This window comes from Camelus dromedarius, chromosome 21 (genome assembly GCF_036321535.1).
Source record: "Camelus dromedarius isolate mCamDro1 chromosome 21, mCamDro1.pat, whole genome shotgun sequence".
Taxonomy (NCBI): Eukaryota; Metazoa; Chordata; class Mammalia; order Artiodactyla; family Camelidae; genus Camelus; species Camelus dromedarius.
In genome coordinates this window covers 3,909,721-3,928,470 of record NC_087456.1, presented here as the reverse complement: position 1 = coordinate 3,928,470, position 18,750 = coordinate 3,909,721, and the positions used below count along the sequence as shown (strand labels likewise).

Genomic DNA, 18,750 nt, shown 5'->3' with positions numbered 1-18,750 from the left:
GTTCATGTTATGAAATATAAAGTCTGTAAAAGTAGAGTCCCTTTTACTCTGAAGACATTCCACAAGTACTACTTAAATCTGGGTGTGGTTTTTAGAAGACAGAATCATTAGAACATGTACTTGCAGGTTGCTAGTGCAAAATCCCCAAATCAATAGTCTAGCTCAACATCTAAAATCTTTCTAATCTACCTTGGATTTGTATGGATAAGTGAAGCAGTTTGCTAAGAACTCAAGACCAGGTTTAGAATACAGGCTGGTGTAGCTCAGCAGGTCCTCCCAAGCTGATGCTCTGACAGAGGGCGGGGCTGAGGGGAGAGGGCGTGTCCTCCCCTCCCTGAGCTGACATTTTGATGGCAAAGACCTTCACCAGGTGAAGAAATTGGAGTTTCTTCTAAGAACAGTGGGTTTGAAAAGAGTCCAAAAACCGAGGGACTGACACAATCCCATTTGTCTCAAGTATGGGAGAGTGGCTGTGGGGCCACTTTGGAGACCCTTGAGTCCAGGTGGGCAGTGTTGGTGGTTTACACTTGAGCGGTGGGACGGTCAGTGGGTAAAGGCGAACAGATTGAGGGCATGTTTAGATGGTAAAAAGGAAAGGATGAATGCTGTCTGTGAAGGTAGGATGGAGTAAGGCCCAGGTTTCTGGGTGGATTAATGAGGTAAATGATGGTCCTGCTGTGCTCTGAGGGAAAGCTGCAGAGGGAGTCCTGGGGGAAAACTGATGAGTTCAGCTGTGGGTAAAGTGAAAGGCTGTTAGATGTGTGGACTGGGAGCTCTGGTGAAGGCAGTAGTGAGTAGGGTGAGGGGAGAGAGACTTTCATATCATTTTGTCTTGTGAACATACAAATAAGTGTGAGCAATGACACACTTAACACCTCTAAATTCTGGATTTAAAACCCAGTAACATTTTGTTATATTGAGTGCAGTGGTTCCTAATTTTTTTAATAGAAATTAAAAAAATAGAAACAAAATAGTGGAGTTAATCAACATCTTAGAGTTGATGTGTGTCCTTGTATGTATTTTGATACCTCATCTGTTTATAAGCATAATCTACAAAAAGTTAGCTTGCTTAGTATAAGAGTTAAACAGAGGGACGTGACACACACTGTTGGGGTTTGAAGCTGATTTTCTTGGGAAAATTATGTCTCCTCTCTGTGCCTTAGTTGCTTCTTCTGTGACTGCCCCAGGGCCCCTCATCACAGCTGATTTCCTAGACTGGATGTTGGGAGGGAGGCTGCTGAAGGGAGTAAGAAGTGGCAACTGCTTGGGATACTGAAGAGAGAGACAAAAACAGATTAAAGCCAAGAAACTGAGTACAAATACCCTCAAAAGAGAAAGAATCCCGCAGTGTTTTGAACCCCTTAGCGTAAGGGAAACAAAATCAGGTAGGCCCAAAGCTCTTGAGCATGTGAGTATTGTGGGTGGGAGGGTGTCATCAGAAAAGGGTTGAGAAAAGGCCTTTTCGTTTCCCTTGACGTTTCCAGTAAGGATGGGAGCAGAAGCGAAAACCCCCGGTTCAGAGTGGAAGCTGCTTTTTTTGCGAAACTGACCAAAGTTGGAGACCAGTCATCAGCGGTGCTGGCAAATGAAGAGAATTCGGGATTGGGTGGGACACTTGCTGCGACTTCCAGGTGACCTGCTGGCTGGGGGCTGTGAGGCGGGCAGTAGGTTTGCAGGGTGACCCGGGCATAATCCCTGGCTCTGAGGCTGCTGGTCTGACTAGCAGACCTGGGCACCCGCAGTCCTAATGGGGCAGCTCGGGATGTGGCCTGGGACACCTGCTCTGCTGAGGGTGAGAAGAGGGCTTCCCTGAGTGGGTGTCCCTGCGGAGAGTGGAAACATCCTCCTGCAGGGGAGGAAGAGCCTCTGAGCAGGGGGCCGGATGCACAGGCAAAACCAGCCTGAGCACGGAGGTTTTGGGAAGCCGAAAGTCATACAGTGGCCCGAACCGCCTTGTTCCTGTGAGACCGGAGGGAAAAGATGCTGAACAGGCAGGCTAGGATCAGGCCCTGTGGTGGGTTATGAGTGACAGGAAAGGACTGATCAGGCAGACACGAGAGATCCCTGTGGGCGTCCCAGCTGGGGCATCACACCAGAGGGAGGAGCAGATTTATAGACTTTGCCACTTATTAGCTGTGTGACTTTGAGCAAGATCACCCCACCTCTCTATATATATCTTCATCTGTAAAGTGACACAGTGACAAGCTCGTGTCATCAGAAGGCTTAGTTTAGCTCTGATCCTTTTGTCCAGTCCTGTCAGTGTAGGCCTGCGAGGTTCTTTAGCGGCTGCTCTTACCCTGAGATGGGAGGGCATAGAGGGACATTGTAGCGCCTGAGGGCAGGAAGGGGTTGCTTTAAAAGCAGACATGTAGCCGCCTGCAGCTGCAGACCTGCAGGCAGTTTGATTGACGGTCCTGGAGAGGACTTTGGAGGCCTTAGCATCGTCTTAAGACTTGTTTTCCCTTGGGGACCGGATTTGACTTTGCAGATTAATGTTGAAGATTTCGGCTTCTGGCAAAGCTGTTTTCAGAGATGGGTGTATATATAACATATAGTATAAAATAAAATGCTTTTATTTAATGTGTGGGACTTTGCAGCTGTTTATAGCATTTCTGTTGGCCTTGTCTCCACTGAGGACACTAGGGGTCAGCAGAGCGTGCGGGAGGAATGGCCGACTGCTGTGCTTATGCAGGGGGTTCTCCCCAGCATGGAGCTCTGTAAGTTGACTCTTCTCTGAGTTTGGTTGCCAAGTGTGCAGACAGCAAATTAATGAGTTCTGGTGGGATTGTGTAATGACAGGAAGAAAGAGGAAACCGTAGTTTTTCTGGACTAGAACACGCTTTTGGTTCCTGATCCATTGTGTTCCGATACAGAATTGATGAGTTGTGTCTATTCTGGGACTTCATTGAAATAATCGTTCAGCCTAAAATTTAACAGTTATGTTTTATTTGGCGGGAGGGCTCAAGCCTGGATGGCAGCCTCTCAGATCACTCTGAGGGACTGCTCCCAAGAAGTAGGGGAGGAGCTAGGATAAATAGGAGGGTACAGCAAAGACCAGGTACTTGGAACAATAAAAGATTGCTTGTTATCTAAGGAAAGCCAGGTATCTCAAGTTCAAATATTTAGTGCTTTTCTATATATGGGATGAAGCAAACATTTGGGTCATTGAATTCATTCCTTTGGCAAGCACCTAGCTATCTAGGGCCAGTATCCTTTCCTTTCTTATTCTGAGTCTGCTCAGAGGGCACCACTGTGAGTGGCTGAGAGGCTGGGCTGCAGGCATGTCCTCGCTGGGGGGTGGCAGCAGCCACTGATGACTTGGTTTCAGCATTCTTTGTTTACTGACATGGTTGCAGTATTTTCATTCACATTGTAGTATTTTCGTTCACAGTGCTCCTCCTTGGTCCTAAATTCGACCAATAATTTGAGAGACATTTCATGACCAATTTTGTCCCACGGTGCTAAGATGGCTCCTTCCTAGTTCAGGTGAAGAATTTTCTGAGTTGCCATTCAAGGTGTTAGGTTTTTTATCAGGCCCTGTTGATACTAAAAGTTCTCTGGATCGCCTGTCTTACTAATCTATTATGATCCTGGAAATGTTTACCCTTCGTTGCTCTTTCCCATACCTAGAATCACACTATTACATTTATTTTATGCAGGGTTATAAATTTTATCTATTTCTTCAAGATCTTTAGCCATCACCAATCTTGTAGGCCTAGTTACACTTTGGGAAATGTAACAGACAACAATTTTATAAAATAGACAACATATAAGTAATACAGCTAGTAACGTTAATAAAGTCATGAGTAAGAATTTAACAGTCGAGAAGTTATATTTTTGGGTTAAAATTTTGCTTGTATTTCTGATTGAGTTTGAGTGATCTTATGAGAAAGTTCATATTTATAGTCAGGGTCAGAGCAGGTATTAATTGTCCAGGTGAGGTCTCCCACCTTGTAAGATCAACAGTGGCCTAAACAGAACTATAATTTATTTTTAGAATAACGTTTCTGAGGGCTATCTAGTTAAAGCCTTGGAGTAGAGAAACCCACCAACGTAACACAGAAGTACTAGACACAGGTAATTTACCATAAACTTAACAATTGGAGTAGCTCATAATCAAAGGTAGGAGAAATTGGCAAAGTAATTGGTATACAAGCCTGGTCCAGTGTCTTGGGTCAGCTGTCCACCTCAGATCTCGTCTTCTCATCCTGGCCTGGTAGCTTTTTCTCCATTTGGGCATTGTTTTAAGGTGAGCAGTGCTCTATAGGCCAGTGCACTGCAGGGGCTGTCTCTGATAGGAAATGAATCTGAAAGTACGTTTCCTTCAGCTTTTGTGTGTATGGTCTAGTTAAGAGTAGTTGATAAAAGTTCCTTCCATTCAGGTTGGAGACAGTTCTTTAGGTCATGCCTGTTCCAGTATGTATAATCCCCTGGCTGCAGGTCATGGGGCATTGGAACTTTACCGAAGGACAGATTACTGAGCTTCAGAAACAAACCTAGTGTATCCTTTTCATAATTCAGTTAAACTGTACAGCAATGTGGCATAACAGCAAGGAATGATCTGGGAAGTGTCTTAGTAAATATAGACCTCAACTAACAAAACTAGAATTTAATATCCACTAAAATAAAATATTTTTTTCTCTCTAAAGTTACCCTCATTTTTCTCAAATATAGCCAAATCAAGATTAATTTCTTTACAAGTTAAGTCTGATTATTTGATCATATAGGCTTTATTAAATTGGCTGTGTTGGAAGTTTTAATACGGAGTCTCTGTGTAGAATGTTAATAAGATTTGCTAAAGCCAGGAAAACCAGGAGAAGTGCTTGTCATGGATTTCTGCCTTATAGATTTAGGTAAATTCTTTTCTCTTTAAAATCCTTAAAATATCTTGAGATTCCTATATCTGTTAGGAGATGATCTTCCTTATTTGTCTGATAGAGCAACTGGGGACCTAAGAGTTTTTAGTCTCTTGAGGGATCAGATAGAGAGTAAAGATAACTGTTTCAAGTCTGCTTACATAGGTATAATTTATCAAATTTCTGTGATTCATAACTAGCTTAAGAGGAAGAGTTTCTTTATGTCTGGGAAACAGGTTAAAAGCCAGTAGTATTTCAAACAAAATCAAAAATTATAACCATATTCATCAGTTTACTCAGTCCCACATAACTAATTCTTTTAATCAGAGTTTTCATTAGACATTTAAAATTTCTTACCCTGTTTAGTTCAGTGCTATAGTATGAAATTTATTAGAAATCAGTAAATCTCCTTGAAGAGCAAGCATTTTCAAAATCATCAGAAGAAAACAATTAACTGTCTATATATGACAAAAGATTTAAAATCATGGTTAAACAGCGTTACACTATAATCGATAAAGAAACCTGGTCACTATACCCAGAATTATCACTGGTAACATTTCAGATATACCAGAATTTTACGGAGTCCATATAATTTCTACAATATCTATATTAATAATATTTTCTCATACAATATAACCTTAGAAGATTTGTTATTCATTTGACAATACCATGTTATTTAACATGCCAAATGAAATTTACTAGCTTAAAATCTCTCTTTGGGATGTTTCAGGGGCCCTCTGTAGCATCCCAAACTTAACTGGAGATTAAAAGAACTTTAATTAGAAATTGATATTTGGGGAGGTTGTTAAAAGATTTCAGAACACTTGGTCAGATAAACGTATAGATCACTGTAACGTAGTACTTATTCACTAACAAGAAAATATGTCAAAGGTAAAGGCAGAACATTTGACTTAAGTGGTATAAGAAGATTTACAATCTGTTACTGCAGGTGGATTAACATTTTAAGAAAAATTTTTCCTCTTAACTGCGAGAAAACCAAATCTAGTCTTGTACCAGCTTACTTCTAAGATTCATTTACTTGCTCAAGTTGATTCTAAACTTAGCCAATTCTGACAACGTACGAAATTCTTTCCTCAGTGTTCCTCTTCCCCAAGTCTTCCACAGCTTTCTATTCTCATATTAGTGTGTCACTTATTTTCTCTTCCATACAGAAATAACCAGCTTCAGGACAAAGTCACTATTTTTCATTAACAACATATAATTCCAATCTTATATCTTCCTTTACACATTTATCTTACTTTCCTAGGATACTGAGATCATTCCCTTAAAAATAGAGTCTATTTCAGGGTGGCAACAACCATTTATTAATATATCTAAACACCTTTAGTTTCTCTGTAAGAGTAAGTTGAATGTTAAGTAATTCATATTTCAATCTTATTTTATCTGAAAATGGCATAGCTATTAAATAAAATACTATCATTTAACTTAATTTAGCACAACTCTAGAATTTAAAGATACCAAATATTTAGAGATTATCTTAAGCATACATTTTAAAAATATATTTTAAAAATTTACCCAAATCTCTCATCTCATTTGCATTTAATTTACTTAAAATTTTACCACACATTACTGTTATTTTTTTCTTGACAAATCTGTAACAGATATAACAGGATCTTATTTGACTTTCATTAAACCTAGGTACAGTAAAGGCATTATACTTAATATTGATGACTTTAAAGATGTTTATATTAATTAGAAAATACTTAAACTAAACAATATCAAATATTATCTTAATATTGAATATTTTCCAGTTCACGTGACGCTGAAAGTCAATTTGGTCAGTTTTTATTTTAAAAATACTTAATTTGTAAGCTCTTATTTCTTACGTCAATTAAGCAGAGCTCTTTGACTTTGATTTTTTTTTTTTTAGCTGTAGAAATATCTCACATCTATAACGTGTATGCAGGATTATAAACAGACAAAAGCTAGAGATCTCATAGCTTCACTTTGAAGATAAGCTTCACCTTATAAGGTAGGTATAATAATAGTTGGATTAAGCTGAATTTGCTTGCTCAAATAACTAAGGCTTACTATTTATGAAACAGATATTTAAGATTTCTTGACAAAGTCTGAAGGACCCGTCAGAGATCTGAGTTCTAAAATGCCAAAAATTTCTTGGCCCTAAGTTTTATTTCGTTGAGCTAATTAGGCTCAGTCCTAGGTCACTGTTTGCTGTATTTACATTTCTGATCTGCAAGACAAAGACACACTCTTCCAATTCCCCAGAGAACTGCTCTGTCACCCAGACCCAATTTTCTCTCCTTAATTGGCATTTTTTTTTATCAGTGAGAAGAGCTGTAAATAAAGAATTCCATGTTTTAAAACTTTAAGGTTTACTTTATCATGTCTTCCAAAGCTTGCATAAGTCATTTAGTAAGATCTCTTTTCCTTGAGGTATAAGTTAAACCCACGGTAAACCTCTTATTATAATTTTTTATTAGCCACTGAATATTAGTTTTTAGTTTTACGTTATATAGGATCGGCTCATGTAACTCTATTGGTTTCCTTTACTTTGTTCAATTAATATTTTCAGGGGGACGGATATGTGCCCAGCCTTATAATACCAAGAAGGGGAAGCGTTTTTCCATTGAAACATATCTATCTCACAACATAATTAAGCAAAAGTTTTATATAAAGACCATTTAAATATACCAATTTTACAAAATTTTATCTCAATTTTATTAAGTCTTATACCTTTAATTTTTATATTTATTAGGTTTAATCAATAATTCTTATTTCTAGAAGGAGTGCCAGAAGCCTTTTTTTTTTTGTGCACTGTATCTAATTTTATAGAAAATTCTCTAGATGCCCAAGATTCAGCCAAAGAGCTTAGACCCTTCTCAGTATTTAATTTGATTAATTGGTCTGTTGTCCCAATCATTGATCAAGTATTTCAGTCTATATATACATATATTTTAAACTGTGGTAAATAAAACGGACTTCTTTGAACTTTAATGTTGGGGGGCAGTAGGTGATCCCTTTGGCCCTTTTTTTTTTTTTAACTTTAAGTAGTGTAGTATCAAAACCTTGTATCTAAATCCAAAAATGTCCATTTTATTTATCTCATTCAAAATAACCTTTTAAAAATATTTATCAATTTGGGATAAGCCTTTATCTTTCCTTTTTCGACATTTTTACAATCCTTTTTTCCAGTTATTCAACCTAATTAACAATAATTATTCTAAGTTTTTATTAGCAACTCTAGAACCATTTATCGGAAAGGAAAAACACAAATGTAACTTTTCAAACCAGTTATTTTTTTTTTAACTAAGTTCTTAGTTTAACCATTAGATATATTTTTCTACCTTTAAACTTGATTTTAATAGGTACCAATAAAACAGCTGTTTATAGTGAGATCTCTTTCAACTTTCACAAATTTAAAAGTTTTTCCTAATTAAAGGATCCATCATATGGCCATCAATTTATATATATATAATTTTAAACCAATAAAATGAAAAGGCTTTTCCACATGAGAGTGGGGGTGTTGCCTAAATAAAATTCAAAGGTTTACTCTAAAAAAGCTAAAGGCCTTTGTGGTCCAGGCTGATGCAACAAAGTTTAAGATGGTAAAATATCTGAAAATTGGTACAATCAAAGAATTGCTTAGAATCCAATTTATTTGCGTGGCCACCATATGTACACGATACTTGTACCTTTTGTATGGCAGAGTCCAAGGTTTCCTTTAAAAAGAAAGTAAACATATATATACATACATACACACACTTAAAATCCCAGAGAAAGATAAAACGTTTATATTTCAAGGACACAGGAATAGAAATCCAAGTTCCCCCTAACGGGGATTTTGTTTTTATAAGTTCAGAATTCCAAAAAATATTTTTATCAGGCCTGGTTAGTTACTTTCAGAGTGAGATTATTTTTCTAATTTCCAATTAATGTTTTAAGTTTTGTACGTACATAAACCTGGCTGGGGTAATAGTTGGAGGCTGGCAATCTGTCATTCCTTTTTCTTTTCTTTTCTGATTTTTATTTATTTTTTTTTTTGAAAGTTCTTTTCCCCATTGTAAGGTCGGGTTCTCAGAATAAATTTGCTAGTAAGATTTCTCACAGGGACAACTCTATGGCATGAAGTCTTTGCCTCTACCATTCCTGCAAGATTCTCTGTCACCCGAGAAACTGTTATCAGCCAGGAGGAGGGTCCCACTTTTGGAGTTGAAAGATTCCTCATAAGAGTTTTACTTTTATCCTGAAAAATTCAATGGATGTAACCAAATTGAGGAAAACATTAGACCAGCCACTTACCTAACCACTCAGCCCTGAACCCAGTGTTTTTCAACTTGGACCCACTCGGGACGTCTCCACTGGGTGAGTATTTTCCTGATATGTTTCCACCAGCCCACATCGGACGTCTCCTCAAGGTGGGTATTTCCCGTTATCTTTCAACCAGGCCCCACCCAGTATGTCTCCACTGGGTGGGTAATTCCCCCCAGTCTCCTTCAACTGGAGGGCCAGATACCTGGAAACACCGCCAAATAAAACTCAGGAATATCAACCAATATGTGAGATCCGAGAACCAGGAGAGACTCACCGAAATTCATATGGACTCCCCGAGGAGGCGGATGGGAACAAAGGGCCACTGCTGGTACAAAGGCCCCTGTTACTTGGAGAGTTCAGGTGGAGAAAGTCTGCTCTGGGTCCCTTCATGTTGTCCAAAACTGTTGACTGAAATACATGTGCAGCCTAAAAGCTAAGAGTTATGTTTTATTTGGCGGGAGGACTCTAGCCGGGATGACAGCCTCTCAGATCTCTCTGAGGGACTGCTCCCAAGAGGTTGAGGAGGAGCTAGGATATATAGGAGCTTTACAACAAAGACCAGGTTGTTGGAACAACAAAAGATTGCTTGTTATCTAAAGAAAGCCAGGTATCTCAAGTTCAAGAATTTAGTGCTTTTCTATGTATGGGAGGAAGCAAATATTTTGGACTCACTGAATTCATTCTTTAGACAAGCACCTAGCTATCTAGGGCCAGTATCCTGTCCTTTCTTATTCTGAGTCTGCTCAGAGGGCACCATTGTGAGTTGCTGCAGCGGCCTGTCTTTGCTGGGGGGTGACGGCAGCCGCTAATGACTTGGTTTCAGCATTCTTTGTTTACTGACCTGGTTGCAGTATTTTCATTCACATTGTAGTATTTTCGTTCACGGACTGATTATGGATAATCTGCAACCTTGGAAAGCAACCGAGATGGAATTACTGCAGGTACCTTCTAGTTTAATAAGCTGTGTGCAAACATAAACATGGAGGAAGCATACATTTGGATTTGGTGGTGTAGGGAAGGGTTCCTGCACATTACAGGAGAACGCAATGCAGAATTCCTTAAGTCCACCTTTCTTTACTGTAGTGGTTTCTGAGAACAGTTTATGGTAATTAACCAACATTGACAAACGGTGGCACACATTGCATTTAAGAACTGGCCGGCTGCAAACTTGTGGATTGGACAGGTAGAATTCATAGGCAAGTGGTCAGGTGGATGGGAGAGAGATGGAGCCAAGGCCTGGGCCCAGATTCCGGTTTAAATCGCCATTTCCTCACCATAGGGCCTTGGACTAGAATGTAACCTCTCCTAACCTGTTGGTGAATCTGTGAAATGGGCATGATAATTTTCGTTTCTTCCTGGGATTGTTGTAAGTTCTAAAGAGTATTGTAGCACACATGGAGCACTTAACACACTGGCACTTAGCGGTGTTCACTGTGTGCGGCCGCCCCGCTTGGCGTGTGTCAGAGCCGTAAAGGCAGCATGTGTCTGTTGAGGGTGCACTGGTGGCCCCATGAATAGGTTGTGAATTTGGTGATTTCGTTTAATCCTTGTAACTCTGTGTGTCATGGGCAGTTATTTTCATGGACAGATGAGGAATCTCAGGGTAAAGAAGACTGTGTAATTTGCCCAAAGTCAGACCATAATTTTGGGTGCAGGAGCCTCGGTTCAGCATGGGCCCCTGGGCCTTCTGCCCTCTCCGTTCAGCACCAGAGAAAGATGTGGGGTCGGCTGTTTCCCAGCCCAGAATATCCGGCAGGCCGCAAGACACACCTGGCCCTGCGCTGCTTGAGCAAAAACTCCGGAGGAGAGGCAGTTACAAAAGTTATAAACATAAAAACAGACGAATGCAAACTGTGACCAGCTCTGAGAAGGAAAGGAACACACCTCGCCGTGCAGAGCTGGGAGCTTTCCCGTCGGGGCTGATCTGGGGGCGTTCATCTCAGCTAAACAAGCTCTGCTGCTGCACTAAGGCACGAAGGCAGGGCGCGTGTGGCCAGGTAGACAGGGCCTTGTTAATCATACTCATTCCCCATTAAGCTGCAGCTGTCACGGGCACTTACCTAGTAAACAGATGTCAGCCATAATCATCACGCACTTTTCTTGGTAGTTTTATTGGCCCCACCTATGAGATGAGGTCATTGAAGCTGGGGAGTTTGCTGCATGCCTGTGATTACCTTGGAAATAACCCCACTGGTCTTTCAACCTAAACTGGTTTGGCTGTCATGTCCCAGCCCTGTGAATGGCATCGTATTGCTTCTCCCAAGTGGCGCAAATGACTGACATTGATATTCTTAATTCGTAGGAAATGGTATGTGACAATAAGTGAAAAGGGTAGTAAGGAATTGTTTGGAAAACCAGAAAAAAATTCAATTCTTCCCCAGCTGGGGGACCGTACCCTGTGTCACTCACCCCACTCACTGCCTGTCACCTCTTCCCTGCCGTCTCCGCATTCAGAAGCCAGTCTGAGCCGTTGAACAACATTTTGCCTCATGACACTGTTGACTAGGACCTGCGGCCTCTCTGTCCCTGGGTAACTCTCTCTTCAAAGCCACTTAAAGTTTTTGCAGGCTCCTCCGCTCAGATGTAAGAACAGCCCCTTTAAACTTCTAGATGCAGCTCCTTAATCAAGATCTTGTGAAGGAAACCTGGTCAAAACCTGGGAGGTATGCACACAGTGACTGCAAACTCAGCACTTTATGAAGTTCAGAATCAGATGGATGGGTGACTCAGGAAAGGCTTTTTTAAGGTAACAGGGGGAAAGTGAAATGATGCAGGCTGTGTGCGACTGAATCATCTCGGCCCCAGCAAGCAAGGCACCTGCGTTCAAGATGGTGTGTGGAGCGTGCAGAGTTCTCACAAAGAAAGAATTTGTGTGATGGGAGGAAGGACAGTTAGGTACTTTACTGGGGAGGGAAAAAGTGGGCTGAACATTTCCTGGTTGAACAAGAGGATTGTGACGTGATGTGCTTGTATTTTGGAGAGAAGGTTTTTGTGGGGACAGGCTTAGGGAGAACGCTGTCTGCCTGGGGATTCAGCACAACAGAGAACCACAGAGAACCGGGCAGACCCCAAGGCCCCTGCTGGGGAAGAGGCTGCCTGCCAATTCGAGCCGTGGAGGCTGCTTCTGTCCCTTAGCTGGGGCCTCAGAAATCCCTTCGAACACAGTCCTGTTGATACAAGAGAAAAAAAAAACGGTAGCATGAGAAGGGCTGTATCCCAGGATTTTGTTGAGCCCCTGCTATGTGCCCCACCAGATTTTGTTCCTTGGCTTCCTGCAGTAAAGAATTTAAGAACAAGCCAGTGTTGAGTAAAGGTAGATTTATTCAGAGAGATACATTGAAAGGCAAGAGAAACGTCACGAGGTGTGGGGGTTTGATGCTCAGATTAAAAGTAGGTACACACTCCACAGACAGAGTGTGGGTCTTCTCCGAAGAGGGAGAGAGAGTGGTGACCGCGAGGTGGTGCTGTGTTGCTGGTTTTCATGGGCTTGGTGGTTTCTTATGCTAATAAGTAGAAGGACCAGCATAAGGGCAAGGGTCTGGGATTCCCAGGGAGTTGGCCATTTCCCACCCTGTGACCTTTTGTGGCTAGCCTTGGGATGACCATGGTGCCTGGGGGCGTGTTATTCACTATTTTACTATTACAATGGGTTTATAATGAAGCTCAAGCTCTGCTAGAAGTTAAATCTCTTCATCCTGAGCCTCAAGGCCTACTGGGGGTTGAATCCTTCACCATTTTGATGTTAATTGCTGTGGCCTTCCTTGAATGGCTCTGCTCTGCCCCCTTCCATCCTGTCTCACTATGATGACACAGAGAGAGCAAAGGCCGAGCCCTGCCTTTGCTTCTGCATTTAACAGCGGGAGGTTTGGGGTGGGCTGAGGATGACTCTGAGTGGTGAGAAGGATGTTTCAGCTTTTCCCACGTGAGACATGGGGACCTGCCAGCAGCCATCGCAGATTTATCTCACGGGCATTATCGCTTGTGTTGTTACGGAAACAACAGGCCAGCCAAGAAACAAGCACTCTGATTTATTACACCGGCGGACTCAGAAGAGCTTCTGTTCCGAAGCTCTGAGCACCTCCAAGACCTGCACATGAGGTTTTATAGGGTTAATTACAAGTATGGGGTATTAGCCAGTAAGGCTCAAACAACAAATAGCAAGGAATCAGTACACTGGAGCTTATCAATTTGGAACAGATCACGTTACTGACAATTGTTGACCTTGGATTTACGAGGTAGCTTATTAGCCCAGTAAACTGACACTAAACTTCAGATTTACGAGTTAGCCCGGCAGAACTTAGATCACTAAACCAACACTTATCACACTTAGATTTGTGACTTAGCTCCTTAGCCCAGCTGGGCTTTTCCTTCACAGTGTCACTCATCTTTTCTATTTTTCTCTTCTTTTTTTTTAAGTCTATAATCCAAATTTAATATCAAGGTGGTTTTGGAAGGAAATTTCTCTTTTTCTTTTCTTTGGGGCTCTTTTGGGGGGTAGGTAATTAGGTGTATTTATCTGTGAGTGGAGGCCCTGGGGCTTGAACCCAGGACCCCGTGCACGCTAAGCACACGCTTTACCACCCACCCCATGATCTTTTTCTTTTTGCTTTAGCTGCCAAGAATCTTACATCTGAATTTCTAGTCGACCTTTAACACTTGCCCTGACTTCATGGAATCCATTTTTATGAGAGTATTATTTTACTTTTTTTTCTTTTCCTTTATACTGAGGACAATTGTGCCAGGTACCGGGATCAGAAGTGTATTTGATCCCCGCCAATTGCTGCCAATATGGACACTGTGCTCTTTCTTTGCCCTGTGTAAGATCTTGCACAAAATAAGACCTCAGTAACTCTCTCTTGAATGAATGATTATATGATTGTTGTATGATGCTTGAGAGTCCTTGTGATGATGTCTTTTTCCCAGCCTTTTCCCTCTTCTTAACTATGCTCTTTCTCTTCCTTTCCTCCAGCCTGGTTTTCAGCCTGCCTGTGGTACAGATTTTCCCTGTCTGTAGACTCTTCCTTTCACTGGTACATGATGATGTTACATGGAGCCTGTGGAAACTTGCTAGATGTCAAGGAAGAGCAAATCCATCGCATGCTAGTATTTTTAGACTGTGGTATTCTTTTATCGATTGAAATTAAATGAGGCACACCCCTTAGCTCTCCCGTGAGCAATTTTCGCTTTCCTACAGGTGATACTGCTCTGGTTGCTGCCTGTGCCCTTCCCCCAGCCTTGGTTTTGGAGTTGAGGAAGTCACCATCAGTGGAGCCCTCTCTTTAAAAGATGAAGCGAACATTTGCTCCTTCTCCCTCGTTGGGGACTTGGATGAGATGAGGTACCAGATAAAGGATGGAGCCCCACCTCATTCTGACCCCTGCTCTTTCCGTTACTTTCTCCAGGGGAAGAGTACAATTCAACAGTATAAAGATTGATTGTGTGCTAATGAGATAGACAAGAGAACCGAACATTTGTTAAATATCCTTTCATGCCGGAAACAAATGTATTATACATACAAAAAGCACACAAAGCACGGTAGTACCGTGATTACAAACGCGGGTCCGAGTTCGAGTCCTGCTCTGGAGTGACCAGTCCTGTGAGATGGAGAACTGGTAGGTCAGCTTAGCCTCTCCAGGACTTGTTTTCTGTCCTGCAGAGACGGGGCTCGCTAGGCGTCACCCCCCCGTAGAGGTGCTGTGGGGTGTAAATGACACGCGTGGCAGCCCGAGCACAGCTGCTCGTTCCTCGTAAGTGCAGGATAGAATGGATTTACGGAGACGGCTTTATGGCCGCACCGTGTAGTCCCTCAGTGCTCCAAAGGAATGCCTTGTGGATTGGAGGTAGGATTCTCACTTCTGTAAATACCCAAGGATTGTGTTATTGGGCTCTTCTGATTTGAATTTATTCTTTAGAAAGTACATATTGTAGATATATTTTTCAAGCATGCTTGTTTTTTTCTTTTATTATTTATAGTTCTACCCTCTCATCTCTTGGTGTGACTTTTCATGGAATCCAGGAAACTGTCCTAAGCTACCTGCCCCTTCACACTTCTCCGTGGTGGTTTTCTTCCCTGACTAGAAGAGGGTTTTGCACAGGAAATTTTCTTTGTTCCCCGTTTCTTGGAATCTCTCTTTCTGTCTGCCCATCTCTCACCTGTCCATCTGTCCATTTATCTGCCCACTCATTCTTCTGACTTGTTCCAAGGAGAACTTCAGGCAGCTTACAGAAGAACAGATACCAAATAAACAGGTGAGAAAATGGGGCCAAGTTCAGACAGTGAGGCTAGGAGGCGAGCCTGTGTGAGGTTTGCAGACGTGAGACACACGCCTCTGCCCTGTGACTTATAAGATCCACAGCAAGAGTGTGCCTGATGCTCCCAGCAGACACAGGGAAACAGGGTTTGTGGGAGATGCTCACTGGCTGTGAAATAAATAAGTGGCTGAGGAGAAGCCCAGCATTTCCAGCTACTAAGGCTTAGGAGAATATTTTGAGTGTCTTCCAAAATCAGAGTATTTCATCTTTTATTTTGTCAGAGTTCTACATATAGTTGGTTATATTCTATACCTGGAAATTTCTCCAAAACTCCTTCCCACCTGAGTCCCATGGCTCGGGAATGGGGTGGTTCTGCTCATTGACTGTGTCTGGACAGAAACAAAAAATGATAGCCTCCAAGGAGCCTGGGATTTGTCAGTTATGTTTTGTCAGTGCTGTAGTTTTCCGAGAACGCTTTCACCGTTTCTCTCCATCTGAGGTGGCAGCGTGCTCTCTTAGCAGCATCAGGAGCTCAGTGCCACGGGATGGTGCGGGCTGACTGCACTGCCGTCAAGACATCTAAGGTAGTCACTACAAGCGTGGTGCTTTTACGTAGTGCTTTTCATATTCTTTAATAGAAGGTTTCAACAGGGAGTTAATTAACTGAGTTAATTAACATTTAATAAATATGATGCTTTGTTGAAAAGACAGTTATAGGCAGAATATAAGCTGTGAAGATTTTAAGAAAGGTTTCATTACTGAAATTTCAGTAGGGAAGATTCACATTTTATCTTATTTATGCCTCTCTTTTAAAGTAACAAAGAAACAGGACAGAAAAAGCAGAGGATGATTTCTGTTCTTCCTCTCGGCTTGCAGGTGCCCTCACCTACAGTGGCATCCATCCAGACACCAGCACTGACACTGTCCGTGTTCAGAACTGCCTCAGCCTTGAAGACACAACTGACAAATAGAAGGGGGCCGTGTCCTTTTACAGCAGGTGCTCTCACTTTGTGGGTCCTTATGTAACTGCGTGGTGTTAATCAGGATCGCCCGTTCTACAATGTGTGACGCTGCTGCGGTGCCTCCTAGTTACTTGTTTCTGTATGTAATCATGTATTTTCTTCAATGTGTGGTACTACACATCTTAAAAATGCTTTTTTTCAGATGAAAAATAATGTGTATTTAATATAATAAGTCTGAAAAAAGGGACAAAAGAGGCTATCCTGGTCCCACTACTCAGAGATAATAATTAACAATTTAACATCTATTTTCTGTCCTTTTCGTCAGTGTGTATCAACTATCTCATAAAAACCAGCGAGCACTCTGTGCCTGTTTACTGTGTAGAGACCTCCATTTTCCATTCAGATTTTTATACGTTTTACTGCAATATTCTAACTCCCCTGGTATGATTTTTAATGACCAGTATAGCATTCTGTCTTGTGGAGGCATCGTCCATTTTGCTTCGGACTTAAATAAACTTTTAAATTCCAAGTATACTTTACTGAAATACTAAAAAGAGGACTGTGGTGGTGCCGATAGGCCCCTATATCCCTTCCCCTTATTTCCTGAGGGTAAAAGCTGTTGACAATGTGGTGTATATATTTCATGACATTTATGCCTATGACATATATATATATACATACATACATAGATACATACACGAATCTGAGAAATCTATGTATATGTGTGTGTATATATGCATTATTGAAAAATAAGGCCATATTATATGTTTTCTGCAGCTCGCTTTATTCACTCAGGGGTATATCATAGACGTCCTCCCACTCCAGACTCACCCGGTCCTTTCAGATAGAGTGGAGGGGTCCCCTGATGTGCAGGTTTGGCCTCTTGTGCAAGGACACCTATGGTGGGAGAGTGCTGTGGACAAGGCCCTGGACCATGCCGAAACGCCGGCCCCATCAGAGCCCACAGCTCGCCGTGATTTACCACATCGTTGTCTTGATGGTGGACACTTCAGTTTTCTCCAATTTCCACTGTCAGAAAAGATGTTTCACTGGCATCCTTCTTCTGCAAATATTCCTGTGAACTCGTATGAGTATTCCTTTAGTTAAGTCTTCTGGAAATTTAGTCCCTGGATGTGACATTTACATTCATCACTGGCTCTTTTCAAGTGACTCTAGAAATTTCTTCTCCAGTGGGGAATGAAAAGATGTAGAATTACTTATGTAACCATTTCTCTATCGCTGGATATGATTTCACTTCAGCTTTTCTTCCCACCATTGTAAACAGTGCTGTGAAAATATCCTGATGAGTACATCTTTTTGAACTGATTTTTTTTTCTAAATGAAACGATTCCTAGAAGTGGAGTTGAGTCTGTGTGTACACACGTTTTTCAGAGTTTACATATCCATTGACATGTCGTCCTCCAAACACGTCGCTCACAGTTTGTTCTCTCACAGATGGACACTAGCTAGAATATCTTTTAAAAATATTTGCCAATATGATGAGCAAAATTGCTTTTTCATTGTTTTAGCATGCATTTGATGACCAGTGAGGTATTCAGCATTTTTCACATATTAGGCATCTGACTTTTAAAAAGTGAATGATCCCTTTTGTCCTTTGCACACATTTAAGTGAGGGAGCTTCTTGTTGCTTTGTGACAGCTCTTTGTATGTTATGAACATTAACCCCTTGTCTTCATCAACATGCATCACACAGCTTTTACTTGTCATTTCTTGCCTTTCATTTTGTTCAGTAGGTTTACTTTTGTTGTGTCCCAAAATATACTTAAGATAGTAAATGTCTTCTTTTTCGGTTTTATTTTTGGTATTATTCTTCGAAAAACTTTCTTATAATGGTACAAATCTCTTCTGTAGGTTTTGTAATCTCTAAGATGGAGATGATAATAGTACTTGTTATAATGAGGGGAAGTTGAATTAATATGAGCAAAGAGTTGTATTTGCTGTTATTTGTACGTTTTAATATTTACATCACTATCTGTAAATTTTCTGGTGTTCATTATGACAGGAATAGAATTTGTTCTATCCAGGTGATTCTCTGATTGTCCCAAGACAATTATTGAATTCATACTTTGCTATTTGATTTGAAATCCCACCTGTAAAAAATACTTATGTACACTAGAGTCTCTTTTTGAGCTCATGGTTTATTTCTGTCAATCTTACTTTCTTATTCCAGCACCATAACTTACATAATGTAAAAATTTATTTAATATCTGAAAGTGCGATTTTTTTTGATTCTTTCCTTTCATCCCAAATTTTCTTGGCTAGTATTATGACTTTATTATTCCTGAAGATTTCTAAAATACTTTGTTCAAGTTAAAAAAAAAAAAAAAGATAAGGGTTTTCATAGGATTTTTTAGTAAGTTTTGAAT

The 18,750-nt window shown here is 41.0% G+C and overlaps 1 protein-coding gene across 4 annotated transcripts in view; it reads left to right on the top strand.

Annotated features, from left to right (window-relative positions):
- LOC116151557 (trafficking protein particle complex subunit 9) overlaps positions 1 to 18,750 on the top strand; it is a 373,012-nt gene that overhangs the window by 37,163 nt on the left and 317,099 nt on the right. The window contains exon 8 of one of the 4 annotated variants that reach the window (XM_064477021.1): positions 6,748 to 6,849. The exons of the other annotated variants lie outside the window; for them this stretch is intronic. The gene's annotated coding sequence lies outside the window, so the exon portion shown is untranslated. The remainder of the gene's footprint in view (positions 1 to 6,747; positions 6,850 to 18,750) is intronic. 4 annotated transcript variants of the gene reach the window in all.